The sequence below is a fragment of the Pseudopodoces humilis genome, chromosome 8 (genome assembly GCF_049639895.1).
Source record: "Pseudopodoces humilis isolate 2021_Gansu_Grassland_sample_001 chromosome 8, ASM4963989v1, whole genome shotgun sequence".
Classification (NCBI taxonomy): Eukaryota; Metazoa; Chordata; class Aves; order Passeriformes; family Paridae; genus Pseudopodoces; species Pseudopodoces humilis.
The window spans coordinates 19,632,077-19,646,269 of record NC_142207.1 but is presented as its reverse complement, the minus strand read 5'-3'; the positions used below and the strand labels follow the sequence as shown (position 1 = coordinate 19,646,269).

The window sequence follows — 14,193 nt, the reverse complement described above, 5'->3', positions numbered from 1 at the left end:
CACTGCAATCCCATAGTGCATGGCACATTCACCTAAATAGAACCTTGGAATTCCATTGGAAACAGCTTCATGCTAAAGCCAGCCACTTCGTCATCTCCTTTGTGAAATTATACACCCACACTGAAGCACAGAGGGCACAGTGATAGAATATAAACTACTTTAATGGGCCATACAAGAGAGAGGATAGTTCTCAAAACTGCTCACCTTCCTGACCTCTCACAGGCCACACATTCACATGGAAAGAAGCCACAGGCAGGATATCGTGTTAACCAAGTCTGCTGTTTTAAAATAGCCAAATTGTTTCAGATTAATGTTATTTTCCTGTGCCCTAGTGAAAATGGATTCTTGTTTCAGTTCTAGATCACTCCTGGCAAGTCAGCTGGGAATATGCAGAACACAATGTATACCAGATTCCAGCACACTCCTGCCTTGCTGCTCTGAGCTTTGTCATCAGCTCACACAGAAACAAGCACAGGTCCATCCCACCAAAACTTGTTTTGCTCAGTTTGTTTTTGTTTCAAAAGATCCTTCAGGGGAAATAATCTGGTCAAAAATCCAGCCACAATTCAAAATGTTTATATAAAACACACTTGTGGCTCAAATCTGTGGGAGCAATATTTTAAAACGTTTGTGTTTTTTGTTCTGATTTGCTGTTCTTACTCAATGTTCCAGTATTAGTATGAACAAAGCCAGACAAAACCCCAAGCACTAGTTTAACAAATGTAACCCAGATACAATGGGCTAGATTTACAGAGCAGCCATGCTTGCTCATGATGTAGCATGAAGATGCACGATGATGCTGAGCATAACGGGCCCAATTTACAGTTGCCTGAGGCCTCTTCAGAGAAGAACAGCCCTAGCACAGAGGGCCTGCTCACTGCATGCAGAGCCAGATCTGTTTCTTCGTTCCTACTTGTCCTGGGATAGGAATCATTCTAAGGCAGGGCAGCACAAACCTGAACAAGTGCCACCAGGATAAAGGGCTGCAGTCCTTGAGAAATAATCTTTCTCCCATATCCTCTAGTCTTTCCCATTTTCAGCTGATGTTGAACTGGAGCAACCTTTGCAGATATCGGGACATCTTCCTCTGCTGTACCTTTTCAGAGGTTGTGAGAGACATTTGTCCTGCATCAACCCAGCACCTGCAATTTTCCAGTTGACTTGCAAAGGACATAGTAGACACAACTGTAACTCCTCTACAGTTAAACTCAACTCTCTTACAAAGAGACTCATATGTACTTCCTGAGTTTAGCTTTTTCTGACTACAGTAAAGCAGGTACAAATCTAAAGGCTGACAATGGTTTTTCTATTGCTGGGATTTCTTATTTGGAGAATTTATTTGACAAAATTGAGGGAATATATATGTTGTCTGCTACTAATTTTATTTCATTTTTTTAAAATGAAGAGCATAAACAAGAACACAAATTAATTTTTTTTTTCCTGGTAAGTTTTTTTTTGTATTATTTCTTCACTAGCTACAGGCTTTACCTAGCGACCAGTCTGGGACATACTTACTCATTCAGCAATAAGGATAATAAAAAATCTTGATAACCCACTGGTAAAGGCTGACCTTGAATATTGATCCTAAATTGTCAACTCAAATAGTAAATCTGGTTCTGGTTCTCAGAAGCAACTATCAATAGAGCTGAAAACTGTTACTTTAAAAAAATGTCCAGAAAGCAAGGCACATCTTGCTCTGCTGTGGATGACCCTGCACAATCATAAGACCTCAAGAAGATACCAAAAGAAGCTCTAGACGTGTATGAACTAGATTTAAAACTCTTTCCATTACATTCCATTACATTTGGAAAGGTAGATAAGACGCAGAAAGCCATAGAATCATAGAAAGGCTTGGGCTGGAAAGAATCTTAAAAAGCACGTAGTCACAATCCTCTGCCATGGGCGGGGATGTCACCCATTAAACCAGATTTCTCAGGGCCCTGTGTAAGTCAACCTTGAACACTTCCAGGGATGGGACGCCCAAAACTTCTCTGGGCAGTTCAGTGCCCCACCACACTCTGAGAAAAGAACTTCTTAACTTCTGATCTACATCTTCTAATCTACATCTACATTTACATAAACGTAAATCTACATTTTAGTTTAAAATGGTTCCCCCTTCTCCTATTGCTATCTGCCCATGCAAAAAGTTTCTCTCTCCCTTTTTCCACAAGACCACTTAAAGTACTGGAAGGCTGCAATGAGATTTCCCTGAAGCTTTCTTTTTCCAGAATGAATAACCTCAGCTCTCTCAGACTGTCTTAATAGAAGAGACACTCCAGCCCCAGGTGGTTTTATAGCTACCTATGGACTCACTCCAGCATGTCCATGTCTTTTTTGGGCTGAGGATCTCAGAGCCGAACACAGCACTCCAGGTGGGGCCTCATGAGAGTAAAGTGGAAGAGGAAAATCCCCTTCTTTGACCTGCTGGCCACTCCTCTTTTGAAGGAGCCATGCCTTCTGGGCTGCAAGCACACACTGTTGGCTGATTTCAAGCTTTTCATCAGTGAGAACCCTCAAGTTCTTCTCATAGGTTAAGAGTCATAAAGTCATATGTTTAGTCATAGGTCATAAAGTCACAGATTAATGAATTTAGGCCCAACACTAGTCATCACTAAATTAAAAAATGTAAAGCTTTTGCTTAGGTCCAACACTGTATATGGAGTTGGGAACGAACAGAGGAATTAAAAATAACATTAGGAAATAAAACTGAAAATTTATTCAGTCCTTGTCTGCAAAGACAAAAACATCATGGTTGTACAGCTGCAATGGATGCGATAGTGAAGTACAGAATATAAAACTATAAGTCCTGGAAATCCAGTGAGGGTAATCTCAATTCTTCTTGTGTCAGTTAACTTCTGGAATCTTGTTATAAGGCTGAATTAATTGTGTAACTCACTGTACTATGTGGAGTATTGTGTTTTACCTTGTCTCTTCTGCTGATGTGACGTTAGGTATTTAAATCCTTCTGTTATATTTTTTTTGTTTGTTTGGTTTGGCTAGCTTCCATAGTTCATAAACAGAAAATAAAAAAGGTTCACTGAAGAGATTGTTACTACACATAGGAAAATTTCCTTTTTCATCTGGTCTCTTCTTTATTTTCAAATATTTTGGACCAATTAATGCTCTACCCCTTTAGAGGCACAAGCTGCCAAAGCAGAAAAAAAAACTATGTTGCAAATAATGATATAAAGTGTTGCAAACTAGTGATGCAATACTATGGACAGCACTGCAAAGGAAAATGTTTGGTAAGTATTGACATTAAAAAAGATTTTGCCTTTTAAAACAGAATCAATTGTAATTCTCCTTTCAAATGCTCTAAACTAGAATTACACTTTCCCTGAAAAATTTGAGCAACTAGATAAGAATAAAGAAATGCTACAGAAAGCAGCAGGAAATTTCACTGCAAAGGCTACCAACCCTTCTGTCCTTACTGAAATTGAACAGTAATTTTTTTGTTTTTCATCTCCTTCCCTTCTTTCTCCTTTCTCTATCATGCCTGTCTGCACAGGTTTTCTTCTTTGATGGCACATTCCCTCCACATTCCACTTCTAGGTTGGTTTTGATTTCATGATGTCTGTCCATGTCTGTCCCACATTTTCCTTACATGTGAAGTTCTGCATGGTTTAATCTACCATGGTCAGCATTTTCTGCCTTACTGCTATAATTTCTTTAAAAAAAAAAAAAAAAAATTAGATTGGATCCTCTTTTCTTTTTTTCTCCATTTCAAGTCACAGCACAAGTGACTACAATTCCACAAACAAGTTACAGAATTTAAGCAGAAAATTGGCAGAAGCTTTCTGACTGTGCATACTTACCGTGAATTAACAGTGATTTTCTTCAAAATGTGTCAATGATTAGCTTGTGTGGCATGCTACTACCATGCAGGCAATCTCTGATTTTGAAAGTTTTAGGTTTTAAGTTGCTTATGACGATGAAAGACAATAATGAAAATCCCACTTCATTTGCAATGCCCTGATACATGTCTGCCTGTGGCTGTCTGATGACTATGTCCTTCCCAGGGAACATTTTAAAGTAGGCTATGGTTTACAAATAAGAGTATCTAAATATACTCATGCAAAATTTCATTTTTCTAAAGCAGTTAAGCTCCTTTGGATATGAAACTGAGGAATTTACCCTTCTTGGGCCCTAAATCAATGATCAAAAAGTACAAAAGCATGAGTCTGGATAAGCAGACGGAAAACTGATATCTACTATAGACTTGAACTTACAGCTGTTCTGAATACCATTGCAAGGGGCAAATCCTTGTGAGGAGATTAAGAACTTCCAATTTATCAGTTTCTTATGAATGAAATATTAATTGGAAGCACATGGACAACAAGAGATGAAAGAAATTGATATCACTTAGTCTCAAAGTCTGATGAGCAAAATATGAGGGGTTAGTCCAAACTGGAATCTTGTTCCTGTGCTCTTCTGGGACATTAGGCAAGACAGTATGCAGGCCTGAACTCCATATATATTCATCTGTCTCTGAGAACAACTCAACAGGTGAAAATTTTTTTTTACACAAATATCTTTTTTACCAATTTTTAACTATAGCCCCTAGCTGTTCTTAATTTTTGAAAAAACTACACCTATCTATGCAGCTACTAAAATTAACTCTTTTTTATTTTTTTAGAGCTGCAGCAAACTTAGTTTGGGTTTTTTTTGTTTGTTTGTTTTTTCAAATACGCCCTTTAAAACCGACGAGCTTGCTGTTATTCATTTGATAGTCATGCTCTTTATCGTGACTAAGAATATGCAGTAAAGAACAGCATTAAAAGAATGTAGAAAAAAACAATTGCACCACTTTGCTGCGGGGCATTTTTGGTGTTTGCAAATGCCAGTACTACAAAAAAGAGGCTGGAGCAATGTAATATTTTTTTCCTTATTTTGAATGTAACTTTTGTGTGTGAGCAGGAGGCAACATAAGCACACTGGTGGACAGGGAGTCCCAAGAATAGCACTACGCTCATACACTCACAAAGCCAGAGACAAGGAATTGAAGATGTTCTTCCTAGCCTGTAAGCACAAAAACTAGCTGCAACTGAAGGCAAAAAGCTGGTACAGCTTTCCAACATTTTAGTACTAGGCAATCACACACATTATCAATGTTTGATTCCCAACAAAACGTAAGTCAGAGGAAGAAGGACATATTAAAGACGATTCTTGCTGCTATTCAACTTGTTAGTTATGCCTGCATTCTCCCTGTCAGCCTGGTAGGGCAGACCAACCTGACAAGCAAGAGGCAATACTTAGTAATTGTATAGTTGTGTTTCTTGCCTTCTCACATTGTTCATTGCCTATGTCTTCACACGTACAAGGCAGGACAAACCTTAAAGACAAAGAACAGGCACTGAGATATTTTTTGGAAAAGAAATCTTAGAATTCATAAAACTCTTCTCTTATACATGATGTGTTATGACTAAGATATGCTTGTTGCCTGCCTGACCACACAGAGGAAAGCAGCTCCTCTTTTTGCCACTCCCAGCAGAAACAATACTTCCTGTGATTTTGGTACTCTGACCTTCCCTTGGGGGAGAGGTGGTATAAGCAGGGAAGGGGTGGGTGTGGCATTATTTTTCTGCTGTATTGCCAACACTTGAGCACAACAACTTCTTCCTGTAATTCTCTTCACAGGTAAGGAAGATCCTCAAGAAAGAATATCTTGGTCTGGGGTCAGAAGGGAGCTCTGCAAGCTCACATTTACTGCGACACACTAGTATTGGCTATTGCTATACTCATCATTAGAATCATCTGAGGTTATCCTTGAGAGAGCTGAAATACAAAATACTCCTAATGAGTAGAGAGAAGTAATGATGGACAGCCAAGCAGTGCAATCATTGCCATGAGTGGAGCTAATGAGTAAGTCAGTTTTTGTAAGGCAATTTTTTTCCACACAAATGCCTCAGAACCAGCTCATGATTTAGTCATTGGAACACCTATTTATCAAACTGCATCTATGAGTAACTTGTAGTATTTAGATCTTCACAACATATGTGGTTGCAAACATTTTGTCCTCAGTATTTATCCCTTACTTGTCAGAGATGTTTCGGTATTTTTTTTTTTCATTTGCATTGATCAACCATGCAAATTATATACCATGGTTTGGGCTTCTACTGTATATGATTTTTTATATGTATATGAGCTGTATATGATTTTTGGCAGCTAATCACAATCCACTAGAGTAATAACTCAAGTTTAGAATTGAGGATAAAAATCCAAACCCATAGAAAATATATAAGAAGTAATTTGTTATGGTACTTTCTGAACTATCCCGCACACCTCATGTAACATTCTGCAAAAACATGTTAATTATGTTACTGCTTTTACCAGCATGTTATCTCTTCTGAGCATCTATGAAGAACTAGTTATAAAAATAATTTGTGAAAGCATACAATGTCTTCTAGAAAGATGTTCTAAAATTCAGCTGTGGGGAATTCATCAGAATTCAGATTTTTAAATACCAGAAAATATCGAGCAATTGTTTGGTAGCACACAGCTAGCAGATTAAATCATAGCTCTATAAAAGCAAACAATTAAGTGTCTTAGCCTTTTTCTTAAAAATTACCCAGAAATAAAGAAATTATATAAAGTTTTCTGATGTGAGAAGAAGTTTAAGAAATCTGCAATTTTCCAAAAAAAACCAAAAACCCCAATGTGAAAATAGAAATATTATTACAGTTATTTTAACTTTGTTGCACTCTCAAAGCTCTGTACTTACTGTAACAAAGTTTACTTAGATAAAATAGTGTGGCTTTTTTAGAAACAGAAGAGTAAATAATTAGGAGCCACACTATACGCCAGAGTACATCAGTCATCTGAGATATGCTGCTGATTCAGAGCACTAGTAACTGTGGCAAGATAACAAAAATAAGGCTGATAGAGAATACTTAAAAGAATTTTCAAACAATAACAACAGGACAACGAAGTGCTGCATGATGAAAAACTTAACTACCAACAAAGAAATAGCAAAAAGAAGTGTTCAACAAACCTGTATGTTGTGGATAGAAAATTAAGACAAAGAGCTGGTTAACAGCAGCTTGGATCAACAGACACAAAGTGTTAAGAGGAGAAATTGAACCCCTATTAAAACCTACAGGTTTTTGGAGCAGCATTATCATGTATTTATTATTCAACTTCATTACAGTTATTGGATTTCTTACTACATTTTTGCTTATTTCAGTGAGAGAGTTGTGCTATCTATTTTTATTGCAATGCAATTATTACAAGATGAATTTCAACTTGTTTTACACAGAACAAATACTGAGCTGTCTCTGGAGAACCCTATTGCAATTTATCTGTGCAGTTTACTTGCATCTTATTTTATCTCTCACCTCTGATACTAATCAGTCATGACTGCAGGTCAAATCTTTTTGCATTGGAAGCAATCACAATAACCAATCCAGAAGTAAACCAGCCTATAATGAAATTCACTGCCTAGGGCTAAACATAGAGCTAACATGTGTTTAACAAATCAAAGCTTGTATTTATCACTTGCCACTGTTTGTGTCTTTGCCTGTTGAAGGGGAAAAAACAATTAAGAAGCTATGCAGTAAAGAAAAATTTATGAACAGGCCAATTTCTTTTCAGATTTGTTGGTCTGATACTTTGGCAATATTCAGGCTGCATATCATGCCATTACAGAGCAAACAATTTAACAGAAACCATCAATGGCTGTATCAGTTCAAACTGTAAACATTGTCACTGCAAGTCTCAGCTAAAAATTTCCATAAGACCAAGAGAAGTGCAACTGACGTCACTTACGTTTGCAGTCAGATTTTCTAAATTAACACTGAATTATATGGTAAAGAACTGAAATCCTGAAAATGAGGTACTGTTTCTCACCCTAATGGCTAGTGAAGTTGAAAGGCTCCTGTACAATTCCAGAAAGTGAAAATTCAATGTTTCCACAGGGTGGGGGGTGATGGCTCCTCCTGGGGGCTCCTGCAAGGTCCCACCATGTGCAATGCAATACACAATATGAGGCTTACCAAAAGCATCCATCTGTGTAACTATGAGCCCTTGCAAGCCTAGAAAGGTAATTATCCTTTCCTATAACGATAGAAACAGAATCACAGAATCAGCTAGGCTGGATAAGAACTCTGAGATCATCAGGTCCAACCTATGACTGAACACCACCTTGTCAACTAGACCATGGCACTAAATGTCACATCCAGTCTTTCCTTAAACACCTCCAGGGATGGTGCCTCCACCACCTCTCTGGGCAGTCCATGCCAATGTTTAATCACCCTTGCTGTAAAGAAATCCTTCCTGATGTTCAACGTGAATCTTACCCGGCTAGCTGACATCCTCTTGTCACTGGTTACCTGGGAGAAGAGGCTGCCCCCTACCTGGCTACAGCCTCCTTCCAGCAGGTTGTGGAGAGCAATGAAGTTCCCCTGAGCCTCCTCTTCTCCAGGCAAAACACCCCCAGCTGCCGCAGCTGCTCTTCACAGGACCTGTGCTCCACACCCTTCACCAGCTTCATTGTCCTTCTCTGGACACACTCCAGCACCTCAATGTCCTTTCTGAACTGAGGGGCCCAGAACTGGACACAGCACCTGAGATGTGACATCACCAGTGCCCAGTAAAGGCAGAACAATCACTGCCCTGGTCTTGCTGGTCACACTGTTTCTGATACAGGCTGGGATGCCACTGGCCTTCTTGGCCACCCAAGTACACGCTGGCTCATGTTCAGCTGCTGTCAATCAGCACTGCCAGGTCCTTTCCCACTGGGCCACTTCCCAGCCACTCTGCTCCCAGCCTGTAGCACTGCATGGGGCTGTTGTGGCCAATGCACCAATGTGACCAGCACTTGGTCAAGCTGAACCTCAGGCTCTTGGTCTGGCCCATTGATCCAGCCTGTCCAGGTCCCTCTGCAGGGCTTTCCTACCCTCCAGCAGACCAACACTCTGACTAAACTTGGTGTTCTCTGCAAATCTGCTTATGGTAGACTCCATTCCCTCTTCTAGATCATCAATAAAGATATTAAACAGGACTGGACCAAACACTTATCCCTGGAGGGCTCCACTAGTGACCAGACACAAAGTGGATGCAGTATCATTCTCCACTACTCTCTGAGCCCGGCCATCCAGGCAGTTCTTAACAATAATGATTGCTTTGTGACATAGCTCTATTACCAGCTTATTTTCTCAAGAGACATCCTAAAAAATATTTTCTTATGAGGAGTTTTACTTACACATTTGAAAGATAAAATGAATGATCTGGAAACATGATTTCCATTTAAGCCCAAAGCATTTATCCCAGTTGTAATGAGATCAGTAATACAATGATACTTTTTTAGGAAAAAATAAAAAGAAGTTGCTTTTTCTACTGCATATGCCCAGTCAGATTTGAGTTCAAAAACCACAGAACACTAGAAGGATCTTTTCACTGGAAATTCATTATACAACATACCACATCAGCAACTCCTCTGCTGGAGCCTTCTGCTGCAATATGGCTAAGAGTGATTTGTGTGTTACAGTGTGGTATGTTGCATGAGAATACTATGGAGATCTCACAGGCCTCACACACAGCTACAGCATGCTCAGCACAATCACATCATAATATCTAACACTATCTTGGCCTTTTTTTTCTTGTAATAGTCAAACTGTCCTGTGATCATGCTATTTTATTTGCAGAAGAATGACCAACTCAAACCTGATCCACCCAAAAACATCACCTGAAACAAAACCAAATATTCTGCTCCAAACTCCCCTAAAGCCCAGATATGTAGAAAACTTTCCACATCAATTTTCTATAACCGAGAGACCCAATTCTGCTCACTGTTATGATTTTACTGACTACAGTCAAGTTTTTCATGATTTATATTCTCTCAGTGTAAGATCAGTCTCAGCAGTGAGCTTAAAAATGATGAAACAAAACTTCTGTTTAAAAAACCAAAAGTAATTCTAAATAGATTAAAAATTCTTTCCTTTAAATTCCTGAATGATAGGATTCTGAAATGAACGGCATTCATGTGTCAGTATAATCCCATCTGCCAGTGACAACTAGTTGAAAGTCCACACAGTATTTCATACCACATCATGTAGCAGTGGTTTTGTTTTTACTTTAGAAAGGAAGGTTTGTTATAAAGAAATCTAACAGGAAGCTGAGTTACACAAACTGTTGAATGGCTTGGATTGATTGCTCTCTACTTAGACAAAGTGAAGTGGCATCTTTGGTTACAAGGAACCTAGGTCCTGATACCACACTTTATGTGAGATATTGCCTGTTCTTCACTGTAATACCTATCACAGTCATGCTGGGATATTGGATTTCTATGAATCCAAGGATAAAAAGTGCCCCCATTTCCAAGTCACTACTTATTATTGCTTTGCCATACCTGTTAATTTGTTTCAAAAGATGTAAAAATAGGAATGAAATGAGATCAGAGTTAAATTCTAGTACAATGTTAAACTACCACGTAGTATAACATACTTCCCTATATTGCAAGCACAAGACATTGAATCAAGACTGTACTTCAGACTGAGGCAGTTTCAAGTATTTTCAATAACAAAGACTGGTGCAGAGAAAACTCTACTCTGAAGCAAAGACCAAACATCCAAGCCACTGTTCTTTTTGGCTCGGGTGTTTTAACATGATCATGCTTCTTAGCATTAAAGTTGAATCACTTCTTTAAAACTGAAGTAAAGTCCTAACTTTTAATGAAGTCATGATTATTTTAAATTTCCTGTTTAGGGTGATGAACCTGTAAAGATCATCTCTGTGATGACAACCACAGAGTAACATTTTAAGAGTAATATCTCCCATGCTCACAATGCCCCTACTAAAACTTGTCCAAGTTTCTCAGGTGGGCAGCAGCCTTCCTCCCCCATCAAGTAGTAACTCCACGTATTTAATTATCTGCTTGTCCTCCATCAGTACAAAACCCAGTGACTTCATACATTTCTCCAAACGCAACGCAGCTACATTCACCAAATCCCATTTTATGACTGTTTTACCAGAAAGGAAGAGAAAAAAAATTATCAACATTAAAAAAATTACGTATTGCAAGAAAAATATTAAAAATGGGTCAGTGACTAATGGGACTCCAGCTTGAAACATGCCAAGCCCTAACTTCCACTAGTTTTGAAAATAAAAAATATTAAAGAATCTAAAATCAAAGGCTGAATACTGAAATGGACTATCTACTGCCTCAGACTGTGGCTATAGACAACCCTGAAAACTATACTTCCAGATCTCACAGAATCCTAGCAAATTTCTCTACCTTTCACAAAGTTTCAGCATTGCAGTGTGGGGTGCGAGGCATAAATGGAACATATCCATAAGTCACATTGTTCTCCCATGAGAGAACGTCCATGGCCAGAGACTCTTTGTGTATTCTCTCACTTGCTCAAAATGTCTGTGCTAAGCATAAAAAATTATGTCATCGTTTGGTCAATGCAGAGATACTATTAGCTTTCCTTTTGCAAAGGTATTTCCTTTGCCTGTCAGAAAATCTGTCACATTTACCTTTGAAGCAAAGTTACATTGGTCAATTCCCTATGGAGCACTCGCTTTTCATTAATAATTTCAAACATTCTCACTATCTATCTCATCTATGGGAACACCACTACTTGGCCTCTGGAGATCATATTATTTGGATTCCTTCGGTACTACTTTATTGTGACTAGAATAATTAACTTCTGGCATAATTGTTACTAATGACTGGACTCTCTGCCCAGGCACTGTGTCACAGCAGAGACACTGGAGGGAATTCTCGGCTGGTTTTGCCCCAGTGCTCTGGCAGAGAGCAGGGGAATGTCTGTGAAGTGTAAAACCAGCCCCTGTGACTCTATACAACCATAGCTGTGTGTGCAGTTTGGCCATACTGCTCAGTCTTTCTTGGCCCAGTGAGAAGGTTTTCGATGTGAAAAAGAGGCTTTTGTTTCTGTATTAATTACAGAGTATAGTCTTTGCATTATTTTTGTGGAAATTTCCTTCTCTATTCTTCCTTTGCCAATCTGTTATTAAGAACAGGCAGCCTGTGCTATTAGATAGCCAGCTAACAAAATTTGAGAGAATAGACTGCTTGATTAATACAGAAACATGCAAACTTGTATCAACCATTTTGTCCTTTTGTGTTCTGTCCCCTCTTGACTGAACTAGAGCCTCATCTACTAAGGCCTCAAGACAAATAAGCAGCCTGTCCTTCCTTTTGTGTTTAAGCCTGCACACAGACTTCCTCCTTAAGCAAACACCAACACTGCTTCATAACAGGGTCATGGACCAGTAGAGAAACCTGTCACATTCCCTTCCCCACTGGCCTCTGTATTTTAGGCCCAAGCACCACCAAGCTGATAGACTAGTGCTGTCCGTAATGTAACTTACAGAGAATTAAAAATCAGTCTCTAACATTGCAGAATAGTGTTCTCATATGAAAAATAACAGCCTTTGCATTGTTTGGACCACCTAGTGGGCAGCTTTTTAGTGTGAATAAAAGTTAATGTAGTATCACCCTACATTGTAAAGCACACATATTTTTATATGTGATTTCTTATTCCAAAGAGATATTTCCTATTTCACTTGCTTTTCACAGTAGGTGAAGAATACTATCTGCTTAAAAATGTACTTCATACATTAAGGCTGAATACAGACTAAGCACCAGGTGAAAGCATATACATCTCTGAATGCAAGCCATGCTTTTGAAAGCACCCAAAGAAGTTATTATTCTTCAGGTTTACTTCCTTAATAGTTATTCATTGAAGTGTAATTTATATGATCATCTATCTGAATATTTTCATGCGTAACTAGGAAACTCCTTCTCTGCATTTACATGATTATTCATTTAAACATAGGTGTTATCTTCAATAGTTCAGATCAATGTTGCATTTATCTCCTCTTGAAATTTTATCCTTCTATTATTTCACATTTTTGAAGATGCTCTGAATTACTGGGTAATGGCTCTGAATCATGTTTGCTAAGGGCATAATTCTGCCAGTTTTACTCTAATTGTTTTACCTCAGACACAATGTCTTTGATTTCAAGGAGACCAGTTGCAGGGTAACATACAATATGCAGTGAGAGTAAAGATGATGGATTTGGGCCCTGACTGCTTCCCTCAAGAGGATTTGCTGCAATGAAGATATTTTTGTTTGACAGGTTTATTGTTTAACATGCAATAATTTAAGATAGTAATGCAAACTTCCCCTGCAGTCCCACACTATGGATTCAAAACCCATATGGACTGAAATGCATGAAGAGGGAATAATGGATTTTTCAGTCTGCTCTGTTTAAATACTATTCTCTTTTTAGCATGGAAAGCACATTATGCCTGTTTAAAAGAGGAAAAACATTGAATTTGCATTATTTCCCGTAACAGAACTTTCTATAAATACCTATCTTCTTACCTTTACACTGTAAATTGTTTTACTGAACTCCGTAAAATTTAAACACATAAATTGCTTAATTAGGGCTTAATTATTAACAGAAATATTTGTAGATTTACGAGATGAAAGGTGTGCCATTAAATAAATAAACAGTAATGTAAATAGCATGTTATAATAAACAACTAATTTTCAGTATTAACCTGGAAATTAATTTATTATCATATATATTTTGGCTCTGGTTACAGATATCACATTATCAACCTACTTCATCTTAAATTGTGGATGCTATTCTACAGTCTAGTAATAAAGTCTGTATTCATGGATTTGTAAAGACAGGATGATGATAAAACTAACGATAGGAGAAAAGTATTCTGACAGGTAATGATTTCCTGGAATATCCAAAGAGAAACCAGGTAAAACTCAAAAAATGTCAAAATGTTTACCTTTAAGTTTTTGAACTCTTGTTGAACATGGCAAAAATAACACAATAGCAAATAAACTAAAAAAAATGCACTGCACAGATTGTAGAATTATTGCAGATGTTCCAGTGTTGTCAGCTGAATCTTTGTGTATGTGAACAAACTAGTCATCTTTCATTCTGCCAAACATGAGAGGTTTCACTACCATCTTTAACTTCTGAGGTTGGAAGGCAAAGGAAAGCTGAAGCTCTTGAAGGTCAATTTGATTTCATTAAAAGGGTATTTTAGGATTAGTAATGACACTTTAAATAGAAGGTGTATTTTAAAAATAATTTTGCTTTTGCCTCTGTAATACAGATACGTAGGGGCTTTTCATATTTCCAGAGTGAAAATGTGTAGAAGTTTTTCCCTTTATGTTTCCTGCCTTTCAAGGGCTTGTTAAA

General features: G+C 38.1%; 1 protein-coding gene across 1 annotated transcript in view; it reads right to left on the bottom strand.

The window, feature by feature from the left end:
* MYO3B (myosin IIIB) overlaps positions 1-14,193 on the bottom strand; it is a 199,164-nt gene that overhangs the window by 28,838 nt on the left and 156,133 nt on the right. The gene's annotated exons all lie outside the window — the stretch shown is intronic.